At 46.2% G+C, this 13514-nt stretch overlaps 1 protein-coding gene and 1 long non-coding RNA gene across 2 annotated transcripts in view; one reads left to right on the top strand and one right to left on the bottom strand.

Moving 5' to 3' along the window:
- The window catches only part of RCAN2 (regulator of calcineurin 2), a 78751-nt gene extending 75864 nt beyond the window's left edge, over positions 1 to 2887 (bottom strand). Inside the window, exon 1 of the mRNA XM_084514415.1 lies at positions 2761 to 2887. The gene's annotated coding sequence lies outside the window, so the exon portion shown is untranslated. The remainder of the gene's footprint in view (positions 1 to 2760) is intronic.
- Positions 2888 to 4017: 1130 nt separating this feature from the next.
- On the top strand, positions 4018 to 12156 carry LOC311434313. Its single transcript, XR_014691381.1, has 3 exons — positions 4018 to 7291; positions 7940 to 8053; positions 11894 to 12156. It is a non-coding gene; the product is annotated as an uncharacterized lncRNA (long non-coding RNA).
- Positions 12157 to 13514: the final 1358 nt, after the last annotated feature.

A 13514-nucleotide genomic window follows, 5' to 3' on the forward strand; every position in this document is an offset into this window, starting at 1 on the left:
TATTATTAAACACTGCTTGCCATGACAAACAACAAGACTAAAAATAGCATAAAGCAAACAAAATGTTACAAATAGAAGCTTTAAATACAATCACTATAAACTAAAGCTATTATTGAGTTCTGACTGCAAACAGTAATCTACAGGAATCGAGAAAATTTGGAAAAAAAGCAATCAATTTGGAAGAAAAAAAAAAAACATAACAAAACAACAGACTTGCAGTTGTGTTTTGTTTGCTTTTAAGAAGGGTCCAGGGAAAGTGCAAGGATTCTGCCTCTGCTCCCACTAAAAATCAGCAAGTTTTACTGGAATTTTAACAGATGGGAGAAAAATAAACTGAAAGCTGCCCAAGTAAGATTTTCACGAAACAAAGAAAATTTCTTACTTGAAGCATTCAAATGAGTTAGTGAAGAGGAGTTACCAGTTTCCTTAGCGTTAGCTTATGGATGCAATGCCTGTTGAAGTCAGCCAGACCCACACAGAAGACACAAGTGTAATGGGAAGTTCAGATGGCAATAGCCTACTGAAATTCCATTCCATTCCATTCTGCAAAACGAACGCTGGAGGTTAGCATTATTTTTACATGCTGCTAATTCGTCACTGTAGAACGCTCCCGTGGACTTAAATAGAGATATTTTACTTAATTAGAGAGCAGAATGGGACCTTGTGAGACAGCACTAGTGAACTGCTGGTCACAAAGCAACAGACTGCAGGCACCCTTCCCTGAAGCTTCTCCCCTGCATCCCCCACCTGGGCTCTGATTGCTCCCCTCACAGCATCACAAATTACTGGCACATTTTAGCTCCCTTTTGGCTGGCACCACACAAAAATAGTGCCCATCTCCACTACTGCTGTTACAGAAGGGGCAGAGTTATGAGGAAGAGGATTTTTTTTTTTTTTTTATGCTAACTGTTACAAATCCCAAATGTTCTAATCCTTTCCATTGACATTAGAGCCGTATTAAATTTAGCTGAGCCTTTGTAACTATTTTTGGAGGCTTTTAGCATCCAAAGGGGCGATTCACTTTTATTCATCTAAAGCAGGGCTGGCCAGCTCAAGCTGTTCAAGACCTGCATGTGGCTCAAAAGGCTCCGGTGTGCCTCCCACGCCAGGGCATCTGCATACATGTAGTAAAGGAGCTCAGTGGGTGCCGGCTTGCCAAGCAACCCATATCCCCTGCCGTGGGGGAACAAGAGCCCTACTAAGTCAAGACCCCAGCCCCGTACCAAAATGGGAAGGTGACACCTGGGGCGCCAACATCAGAAGAGATTTTGTGATTTAAGGTCAGGGACTTTGGCTAGGATTAATCAGACACAAGAGTTTCCACGGCACTGTTAATGTATTCAAAGGGCAAAATCCACGCAAACACCAAAGAACAAGCTTTCCGATCACCTTTACTCGCCCCTCGAGCTACTCTATTAAAAGTGAGCCAGCTTTGAAAAGGGCACACGGCATTACAGCCTCACTGGCCTTCAGCCAGACCTGGCACCTCACGCAGAGGTCACTTCGACAGCTCTCCAGCTCCTACCACAAACCCCACCGACATGCCACACTCCTTACCCAAACCAGCCTGCCCTGCTGCGAGGAAAAAGGAAGAAACCACACGTACCAGAACTGCACGAGACCGGAGCTGTTCACCGTGTTCAACTCTCAGGAGAGAGTCGATAGGAGAGGGCAGACCCCGTGAGGACAGCCACGGCGTGATGAAGGCTGGGCGATTGCTTCCACAGGGCGCTGCCCACGGGATGGGAGCCGCCGCTCGCTTCAGCTCGTAAGCAACCAGCACGGGGAAACGTGCAATTCTGACAGGCAGTGCTCTCCAGAACAGCCAGAGGAAAACCAGTCAGGCTGTAAAATCATTCTAAATATCAAAAAAATGCTTTGGTACAGCTCGGGATACAATCTCAGTGCCTTGAAATGGATTTCTGCTGGTGCAGGTGAGTGACACGTAACTAAAAGTTAAGGTCACAGTGCAGTGACAGAGATCTTCAGTCCAAACAACTGATGAGCAAAGCCCCCGAGCGTGCCTACGGGCTGTGAGGTTTGGAAGAGGGCAGAAACCAGCTCACACAGCCCCAAACTCCCTCCTAGAAGCTGATGAACAGGACTCCTCTGCACAGCTCCTGCGAACAAGAGTCACCGGCTCCCAAAACTGACAACCTGCAGGTTCTGTGATGGTTTTATGTGAGGTGCCAGCAGGTTTTGCGATGATTTTACGTGAGGTGCCAGCATGTTCTGTGATGGTTTTAGCTCCCCACAGCCCACACCTCCACCTGCCCGTGACACGGAATAAAGGATCCCGGCAAAGCAGGGTCCCAGCAGCAGCTCTGCCTTTCCATGCCAAAGTTTTCACCCCCCAGAGGGTGACCAAGCAGCGCACACACCCCAAATCTCACCCCCAAACCCCCCTCAGCGGCTCCCAGGGGGGGGACACGACGCGGGGCTCCTCCTGCACCGCCTCCCCTCGCCCCATCCCCTGAGGATCCCAACCCCACACACCGCAACCCCTTTTTTAAGGTCGGCAGCAGAGCCCTGAGGCAAGGAGACCCCCGAGGGGCCGCTCCCCCGTGCCCAGCAGCCCACAGGAGGGGGTCGGGGGCGCTTCCAGGCGACCCCCCCCCCAGCCCCGAGCCCCGCCGCCATTTCGGGGGTAGGACCCCTGTGGAGATTGGGGGTCCCCTGCGAGCCCCCCCTGAGGGCAGGGCGCTTGCATAACCCCTCAGGGCTCAGCAGCGGCCATGCCCTGCCCTGTCCTGTCCTTACCTGCTGCTGAGGCTGGCTCGGCCTCGGCCTCGGCCGCCGCCCTTCCTCCCTTCTCCTCCTCCTCCTCCTCTTCTTCTCCTCCTGCTGCCGCTGCTGCCCGCAGCCGCCCCGCGCCGCTGAGGCGAAGGTGGAGGAGAAGGCGGGCGGCCAGCGGACGCCGACAGCCAATCGGCAACGCCCTTCCTCTAAACAGGCGGGAGGGATGGCCAATAAGGATGGGAGGAGGGCGCTTAGCCCCGCCTCCTTTGTGTGTGTCCCCCCCCTCCCCTCTCTCTGGGGACGCCGCCCGCCCTCCGCCGCCTGGCGATGGGGAGCGGGGGGGGGGGGGATATATGGGGATGGGGGCACCTCGTGTGGGGACGAGGGGCAAGGGGGAGATCCTCGTCCCCACAGCCCGGGGAGCGGGGGGCGTAGGAAGATGTGGGGAGGGATGGGGTGAGGAGATGTGGGATGGGATGGGATGGGATGGGATGGGATGGGATGGGGTGGGGTGGGGTGGGGTGGGGTGGGGTGGGGTGGGATGGGATGAGGAGATGTGGGGTGGGGGGATGTTGGGGTGAGGTGGGATGGGGCTGAGGAGATGTGGGGTGGGATAGGGTAGAGGAGATATGGGGTGGGGTGAGGAGATGTGAGGTGGGATGGGGTAGGGAGATGGGGGGTGGGGGTGAGGAGATGTGGGGTCGGATGGTGGTGAGGTGAGGAGACGTGAGGTGGGTGAGATGTGACCTGGTGACATGCGATGGGGTGGAGATGTGAGGTGAAATGGGTGAGGTGAGGTGGGATGGGGTAGGGAAGAGGCAGGGTGGGATGGGAGGAGATGTAGGTCAGGAAGGAGTGAGGTGAGGTGTTTTGGGGTAAGGGAGCGGAGAGGTAGGATAGGGTGGAGTGAGGTGGGGTGGGATGCAGAGAGGAAAGCACCCATGACGGATGCCCACGTAGTGCCAGCACACCTTGGCAGTGACAAAGCTCTTGATGCCCCCCATGGTGACTTTGTGGGACCTAAATGCCCCTGGGGATGGGGCTCGCAACCTCCACTTCCCAAGCAAAGTGGCCTTGTAGCAAGCTCGATCTGGAAATGGATACCTTTGAAGTTCTCATCTTCAGAGCAATGATGAATAAGGTGGATCTCCCCGTTACAGACGGGGCCAGAAGCTGCATTTTTAGGAGTCTTGAGGAACATCAGGGTTACAATGGAAAAAAAAAGCTGATGGCAGTCGTGATTTTAAAACGAAGAGAAAGCATTCAGATGACCCCAAGGCATGGTTTATTAAAGGAAGGGCTATTTGCGCTGCTCCAGATGTATGTGGGAGACTGCTAAGCTTCAGAGGCTAATGCTGATTTTCTGTGGTCTCTTTGCTTTGGAATGTAATAATGCAAAGGGATTTAATCAATAGGGTGATACAGAAACGTAAATTGGTTTCTGTAAAGATGGCTTTGAAAATCTATAGAATGTAAGGGAGAACTAGAAGGCTTCTGTACAATTCATAAATATCCTATAAAATACACGGGAAGAATAATTCTCCATTCGTTAAATGCATATAAAAAGATATAGGCCATTTATAGCAGCACTTTCCAGTAATAGCAGATGAAACTTGTAAAGAATGCGATCAATATTGGGATGACTCCACCTCATCTCTGCAGGTACCCAAGAGCAACACATGAGAACAGGGCGTGTGCGTGGCTGGACCTACAGCAGAAGGGTTTCCTCCTGGTCCCATTCGCTAAGGACTAACTTATACCCTGATGCATAACTGCTCTAGAGACCTTCCATGCTTTCTTCTTTGCTTCTATTTTTACTTTTTAATATAAAACATGTAACTATTTTACTACTGATAGAATTAATTTATAATTTCTTTTTTTCTTGTGTCCAAAATATTATGGCCGTGACCTTATTGCTTTAGGCACTACACATAAGAGAAAGCAAGCTGTGGAAACAGATCTGGTACGATATGAGCTGTATCAGGTTTTAAATCAATTGGTATGCTCATTATTTTTTTCTAAGAATAAACCTGATCAGATATCTTCCTTTGTTTCCATTTAGATGTGTTTCCTTTGTCTTGTTTTACCGTTCTGAGTAGGAAGAGCACCCACAGTGCTTCTTCTGTCCCACATTTTATGTTGTGGACTTTCCTTGTATCTTCTTGTCCTGATACCTCTCAATTGTCTCTTGTTCCCAGTAACCAGTCTCAAGTTTTATTCTTTATCCTGGTATTTTCATATTGGGCAGAATATTTTCATTGGGATGAAGTTTCCCCCATGTTTGTTTTCCTTGTATTAATACAGGAATCTCTACAGTTATGAAAGCAAGCTAATCCACACTCAGAAAAAAAAAAAAAAAAACAGGAACACCTAAGCCAGTTCTCTGGAAATGCTTTTGTGTGCATGCAGATGTTATTGCTAAGGTGAGTGGGGAGAAAACCCCAGAATTCCACTTTTTACAATAAAAAGTCCATCAGATTAAATAATAACAAGAGTGGCAATAATTCAGGGTTTTTAATAGCCCTGTTGCCAGCATTAAGTTTTTCTATCAGGAAAGGTCACCAAATACTGTGTTATTTAGACTGGAAAAGCAGGACTGCAAAAATAAGAGGGGGAGAGCTTCCTTCCTGGAGTCTCACTGCTCACCCTCTTGGACCCCGGCGCTATTCAGGGCATGCAGCCTCCGTGGGCACCCTGTGCTTCCGAAATGCCGTGGGCATCTTCCCCCACCCTGAGCAGTTGCGGAGTGCCAAAACCTGGAGGAAGATGAAATTATGGAAAGAATACCAAAGGAGGTGATGAAACAGCTGCCACTCGCAGCATTTGCCAGCAGCGCTGCAGTCCTGCCCCCGCAGAACTGAGTGGGAGTTTTGTTACTGATATCTCACGGCGCAGGCTTGGACCATCTCCTCCAAATCCTGAGCCACCCGTTATCTTCAGTTTGCACCTGCTTCTTATCTACAAATTTAATCTGTGAGCAAAAATGGCCTCCCAAATGTACTGGAGCAATCACAGTGGCTCAAAGCACAACTGAAGCAGTGTAAGCAGTCTTTGGCCCCGTCTGACCACCAGGAACATCAACACTAGGAAGAAATGTCTTAAAATCATTCCATTTTCAAGAAGCGAGCAGTCCTTTTACATTTCTGCTCACTGGGATAATCCCAAACTCTTTGGCCAGAAATGGATTATGATTTCTTATGAATGGTTGAGTCCAGAGATTAGAGTGGATAAAGCAAGTCAAATTAATGTTGACTGTATCAGCATTAGCATATCCCTGATTGTTTCTGTTACTTTTTTAGAATATAAAAACAGTTGGATCCATCTAGCTCTGTATCTTGTCTCTGCAGCCAAGAGTGGATGGCTTAGTGAAACAGTGTAAAAATAGACCGTGTATTCTTCTCCTATTTACCTTATAATTTCCCAGCAACTGGTGAGTTAGAGACTTCTGGAACTCCGGGTTGCCTCCAAGCTCCAGTACTTAGTAGCTACCAGTGGCCCTGTCCTCTGAGAATTTGTCTTGTCTCTTTTCTTACCTCTTTTGTGGATTTGCTTTCCACAACGTGCCTTGCCATGGTAATTCTTCACCATGTAAAAACAATTTCAAGCCTGCTTCCTGATTGTTTTGCTAAATGTTCTTTTGTTATGAGAGGCAGTAAAGGAAATGTGTTTTTTAACCATCTCTCCATCATTGTTTTGCAGGTTTTAATTGTATTTCCCTTCAGCTATCTCTTTTTCCAAGCTGACGTGTTTTTCTCTATTTCCTAGATGAAAGCCATTCCATTCTTTATTGCCATTCTCTCTCTTTTCTAAATTTTACCCCCCAAAAGTTCTCTTTAAAATGCTGATCCTACCAAAACAACTTGAATTTAGCTGGAATAGGCAAGAGCAATGTGGCTGGGGGCCTCAGAAGAACTCTCATCATCTGAGCAATAGGGTCCTGTGACTTTGGGGGTCCCCTCTCCATCTAAGGGGAGAGATCCTAATTCTTAGCCCTCGGTTCGCCTTTCTGACGACTCCCTAGCCCCACACAAATATTTCAGAGCCGTCTGCTTTGACCCCTAGATCTCTTGCAGCAAAAAGCGATAGCTCAAACCAGGCTCCACACACGGATAGTTGGGGTTATTTTTTCACGTGTGCATTGCTTTGCACTTATCACCGCTCAGCTGCATCTGCTGTTTTATCACCCAGACACTCAGTGCAGCGAGACAACATTGCCTCGACACCTCTTCAGCTCCGTTCCTAATATGTGCAGCAAATGCAAAGCAGCTGAGCTACAATGCGTTGCAGATGGTTAAAGAAAAATGCGTAAAGCTAAGGCCAGCTATCCTTGCCTTGTATCTGCAGAGCAGTCTGCACGGCTGTGGGGGCAAGATGAATGATTCATTGCCACCACGAGAAGTGCCTGCAGAAAGGGAGAGCATCCTTCACTCGCTGTACAGTTTCACAGCCTGTGATACCCTTGTGCATGATTCTCATGTGGGTGGCGAAAAGCCCACACTGCTGCTGTGCTCAGGGATGCGGGTTGTCTCCAAATTTCATACCTGGAGCCCAGGTGAGTGGGAAGAACTTGTGGCCCCGCTCTGTGAACTCCTGAACTCCCAGCACTGCCATGGGACAGGCCCTGTATCTGGGTCTGTTGCTTCCTAAACCCTCTCTCTGGTAAATCCCTGTTGTTTCGGAGCATCTTCAGGGGCAGACAGAGGTCAGACAGGAGGCTGGTGTGCTCTAGGGCAATGAGAACAGCAAGAAGGAATCTTCATATTTTCCATCCACTTCTGAGAGTGCCTGAAAAAAAAAGGCTTTGTGATTTGACATTGCAAAAATTCCACATCTAACAAAAAAAGTCCCACAAAACAGAGCTTTATTATTTTGCAGCTAGCCCTCAGTTTTGAAGACAACAAAAATGCTATGTCCCAATTTCTGGTTAAGGAATATTTTTAACCAAGAGATGTTTTTTTAGCCTGGATGAATGATAGATCAAGGGGAAAGATGAGTTTCGGCGACTTTTAAAACAATCTCCGTTTCAAGACAGAAAAAAAAACAAAAGGCTTTTGTTCCGCAACAAAAACCATCCTTAGAGTACAAGAAGTACAAGCACAATTCTTTCTCTCAAACCTGAAATATTACAGCCAGAGAAGGACATTTTAATTTTGTTGAAACACACAAGGTGTTCACCCGTGGGCTACCTGTTTCTTCGCAGCCATCATCCCCATACAAAATTGAGGCAGCGCTGTGGGAATTGCTGATCATGTCTACACCTGCTCCCCAAGCTCCGAGCATCTCACGGTGAGAAAGGAGGTGACGAGCTGCAGAGGTAGGATGTTAAGAGATCGCTTTCATTATTTCTTTAAAAGCCTGTGGTTTCCTCTTGATGCCCTTTCCCCAGTGATCGTCTCTCTGCGGTCCTACACGAAAAGACCTTGCTGCTTATTTTATAACAGGTTTGCTAAGGCCAAGGCCTGTGTGAGGTACCACACAGGCTCAAAAGCAATCTGGGAGGTACAGTCACAATTCCACGGCACGGGTGATAACGTCAGCTCAAATTCCTCACGAATAAACCACGTTTTGCTGCCATTTGTTAATAGAAGCATTTGATTTCTGGAATTTACCCAACGTACAGGAAGCCAAAACATCTGGCTTGTCAAGATGACCATAAGCTTGCAGAGGGAATGACAAAGATGCCAGACGAACAAAACCCAGGAAATAAGCACAGTCTAACCAGAACATAAGCTCAGGCCCTAAACCTACCGTCTCACCTTTCTGCTGCACTGTTTTCTATCTTTTTTTAGACTGAAATTCTCCGGGGAGGAACCTTTACATATCTTAGGACGTGCAAAGTGCTGTGACGGTACATAACAAGTGACTCTTCCCACCTCTCCTGCTACTTCATAGGCTGTGATGAGAATTATTAGAAGTGACTTGCCCATTGTGACCCAAATGGAAATAAAAAAAAGCAATGAGCCATAGCTATGTGACCTCAAGCCAAACGCTGCAAACTCGCGTACCTAAATATAGACACCTAAATGAATGGCCTGATTTGCAGAGGCACTGTGCAATTCTGGCATTTGTAGGTGCTCTGAAAAATCAGGATGCTTCTTTAGGTATCTAAATATAGACCGAACTTCTGAATATATTATTCAATCTGCTTCAGAACGTAAACAACGAAGAAAACAAAGGTACTACAAATCCTATTTGTACATGTGCTAATTACCAAGCCACACAGTGTAATCAACTGCAAGACACAATTTAATCCTATAAAGTGAACAGTGTGGTAATTATTGTTTATTAATTGTAGAGAAGGAACCCTAGGATGTTTAGGAACCCTAGTTGTGAAGCACTGCCAGACAGGTTTGATAGATAAATCCTTTGTGTCTTTGTTTTTAATTCATCTTTATCCCTAATTACAGAGATGAGCTTCAAAATGCCAGATTAAGGAGGTTTTGGTTTTTATATTGTGAGATCATAAAACAATTATTTACATTTAATTCGCTGAAAGAGGGATTGATGGTCTTAAAGGGGGGTGGTTTCCTTCTCTTTCTGAAGCTTCATTCGTTATTCTGACACCTTTAGGCAACTGTGGAAGACGTAATTATAGCATTGGAAGCAGAGGAGTGTGAATGATGAGTTATTAGTGAGCAAATAACACCACACAGCATTCAGTTAACAGAAAATAAGCCGCCCAAGTAGATAAGTAACAACCGAGACTATATTCTTGTTCCTGAACTGTGAAGAGAAGTAAAGACTTACTGCCTTTCTCAGCACTTTTACTAAGACATGTTTTGGTTCGACACTTGATGTAACATGTGTCGTGTGACAGAGCTGCAGGAGAGGCAGCCAGTCCTTCCAGGCGCTATGGTCTGCCAGTCTTACCCCTTTCAATGTTGCACTCTTGAAAATCTTGGAGGAAAGAGTAAGCTGGGCGAAAAAGGGGTGAAAAAAGAGCACTAATGAAGCTTGTGGGGAGGAAAGAAACAACGAGGGGAAGCTAAAAGGGAAGGGAGAGAATAAGCAGGGCCTCTGGGCTAGCTTCTACCTTGGGGCTGCTCCAGTGCCAGCTCTGGGATGAAACCTGCTGTGAATTTGTCACATAAATATGCTTGCAGAAGGAGCCCATGCTAGAGAGGGTGCCGTACATCCAGTGTGGTGCTGACAACGGGACAGCCCCAGCCCACTGTGCCCAGTTTCCACCTTCCACCACCTCCCAAAGATGCCAGTGCCGTCCTGGCTCCCTGTGGAGGGATAAATTATCTTGTCATGGGCAGATCCGTGCTGGCAGGTGTGGTAGCTCAGGGCAGATGCTTTAGTGATTGCAGCTCTTGCTATGTTCTCTCACTTGGATTTGTCCAGGCTTAGGGGTATGTAGAGAACTTGTTACCCTGCTCGTTCCTAAAGACCCCTGTGCCGACCTGTGCGAAATCACAGAACCACAGAATTTCTAGGTTGGAAGAGACCTCAAGATCATCGAGTCCAACCTCTGACCTAACGCTAGCAGTCCCCACTAAACCATATCCCTAAGCTCTACATCTAAACGTCTTTTAAAGACTTCCAGGGATGGTGACTCCACCACTTCCCTGGGCAGCCTGTTCCAATGCCTCACAACCCTTTCAGTAAAGAAGTTCTTCCTAACATCTAACCTAAAACTCCCCTGGCTCAACTTAAGCCCATTCCCCCTCGTCCTGTCACCAGGCACGTGGGAGAACAGGCCAACCCCCACCTCGCTACAGCCTCCTTTAAGTTACCTGTAGAGAGCAATATGGTCACCCCTGAGCCTCCTTTTCTCCAGGAAATGCATGCCTGCAAAACCTCTGAACCCGATGGAAAGGCCAAAGTCTCTAAGAAAAGATTAGCCCAAACAGCAGGGATGGATTTGTTTATTAATGCCTGAAGGACAGAACATGACCATCTCCTGGCGATTTGGGTCTTCTTTCAGGTATTTTAAGGAACAACCAGAATGTTTTGATGAGACTGGCTTTTAATGAAGTGCTACTTGATTTAAGTTCACGGTCAGCGAAGACCGGTTGCCAGGCTTTCAGACAGTAAAACATCCTTTGGTTTATTTTTTCAGAAAAAAAAAGGGAACTTCAAGCCTCAGTTTAAATGCCTGAAAGCACTCTTGTCATCGTCCTTTTATATCTGTGTATTACTCCAGTTCTGTAAACAAGCTTAAAATAGTCAATGGCAATACCAAGATTCGGACAGAGGAAGAGCACCAAAGGCAGCATCTTCAGCTGTGATGAATTACCTGACGTGTAGGACTCCCTCACACCACGCTTTGTGTCTTGCAATGCTCAACTACTCGTTTGAACCTGGGAATGACGCCCAGGTGGCTGTGCCATGACGCCGGCAAACATTTCATAGCAAAACATTTTCTTTTGGTATCAAGTAAACAGAAGGAGCCACTTAATGCTCTTCTGAGCGATGATGGTTTTCAGAACTGGGATGGGATTAAAAGGTCAATGCCTTGCAATTGCCTCTGGATCTGTGTCAGCAGTAACAAAGACCAACATTATGAAACTTTTGTATTTAGCGGAAGAGAGTCATGTCCACTTACGATGGAGATCTTTGGCATGAGAAAGAGTAACAAAGTCCTATCTTCAGCCTGGAACACGCTTTACCAGTGCAAGACCCCATAACTAAAGGAGACTGGAAATACCGTGCTGAGGGTATTCCTCAGAGCCTCGTTTGGCACTTATTTGGGTCAGATCCACGACAGGACCCAAGAAAAATGGAATGCCAGATCTTGCCACTCCCTAATCACACTCTGCAAAGAACAAGATCCTCTGCAGCCTTAGGCTTCTTTGGCCAGCTGTAATTACCTGATCAGATGCTTGCTAAACACTGCCTTGTCCGACTGGTATCATACCCTCAGGAAAGATGTTTTCTCCCTTCCTAAATCTTTAATAGATGCTTTATGGCAGTGGACTGCCTGTATAGAGAATTCAGGTCTTCAGAGTGTTCTGATTTACGTTTTGCAGACCCCTCAGGTTGCCTTTCCTGCCTCTCTCCACCCCAGGAGTGCAGAGATGGCAGATCAGAAGCTTTTGTTTCAGAGAAACGCACAATTTTGTTTTCAGAACTATTAATATAGAAATGTAATTTCAGTCCTTGGATAACACAGCTCCCTTTTCTGATCTGCATTTTTACCTCATTTCAGGTGGAAATCTGCTGGATTTCACTTCGACCCGCTGCAGAAAGGTACAGCAAGCTCCAAAGGGCCATCCATTACTGAACTTCATTTTCCTCAGGAATAGGGGAAATGTCTATCAGGAGATGTTATAGCTCCTCTCCAGCACAGGACTTCTTGTCTTCATGTCCAAAACCCACGTCATCCCTTTCAGGCGTAATATCCCATTGAAACTCAGGCCCAGTTGCTTGTTCATTTGCCACAACTCCTCCTTCCTCACTTGTCTTTTTCAAAGCTGCAAAGATTTAACAGTAACAGTTGCGTTGTACTTGCACATTAAGCTCTTTCAATATTTGTTGATACTTGGGAAGGATGATATACACGTATCAATCTTCTCATGCAACAAAGCCAGCACACAAGTAGAAAAGCCTGATAGAACTTGGAGTACAAATGTAGTTATTTTCTCACAGGCAGCTCTAGACATCCTTCTAGATTGCTCCTACCAAGTGGTTGGTTTTATCACAGCATTTTTACTTAGCAAGAAACATGCCCAAAGCCTTGAGTTTCCAAGCTTTGCTTGGAACACAAAATATTTCTGAAGATTCTGGGATACAGCTGTTACATCAACATCTTCAAAAGCGTGAACTAAGATATTTCAAGTATTTCTTCTGAATGTTTTGACTGCAGCTCTACAAAGAATGTGGTTTCTCAGTCACACAACTGTGACAGTTCCCATTCAGACTAGCGCATAGCTTACCCCAATTCTTGCAGCCAGCCATCGCTAGCAATAAGCGGGCTCTGATGAGTGTGAGTAATACTTACAATTTTTAATTCACAGAGTTTGCAGCAGTGGGTAATTATCATTATTACCCCAGTTTACAGATGAAAAAACTGAGTCACTGAGAGATGAAGTGATTCGCCCAAATCGCGCACTGAGTCAATAGCAGAGCTGGGAATAGAACGCAGAATTCCCTGCCTCATCCATCGGAGCCCTCAGATAATATCATTTTATAAATGCTCTATCTTTGTAAAGACTTTGGTGCTATAATTATCTTCCCGGGACTCTCATGGAAACAAGATATTTATAACTCCATTAAGCCTTTCCTAGTAATTTTATGATCAAAGTGAAAAAAAAATAAATCATCTTGTGCCAATCAGTCGCACGTTCAATGTCATTCAGAATGGCTACATGATGAAAGCTTCTCCTTGGTTGTTTCAATTAAACGCTTGCTATCTGCTGAATGCCTTTCCTGTGTCTAATTCCCCTTCCACTGCATACCAGTGGAGAGGAAATATTTTTTGCCATGTGATGAGCCACACATTTAGAATGTACCAAATAACTGGGAAAGATGCTTGCTGCCCATTAAGCCTACTGGTTTATGCTATAAATGTTTTTTTAGAAGAAAATGTTTTTCCTAAAAGTGCTTAACGTTTGCCAGTTTCCCCTAACATGAGCAAAGCTACCCCAGTATTCCCACTTATGCTTGATTATCTGAAAAAGTTCAACAGCGATGCCAAGACTAACTGTAAAAACTGGTGAGCAACAAAGGCAATAGGACCGTGGCTTAGCAAAGCACTTAAGCATGTGCTTAAATTAAAATCCAGTCTCACTCTGCAAACCAATCGTTTGCTTAAAGCAAAATAAATGCTT

This window comes from Aythya ferina (assembly GCF_964211825.1).
Source record: "Aythya ferina genome assembly, chromosome: 3".
Classification (NCBI taxonomy): Eukaryota; Metazoa; Chordata; class Aves; order Anseriformes; family Anatidae; genus Aythya; species Aythya ferina.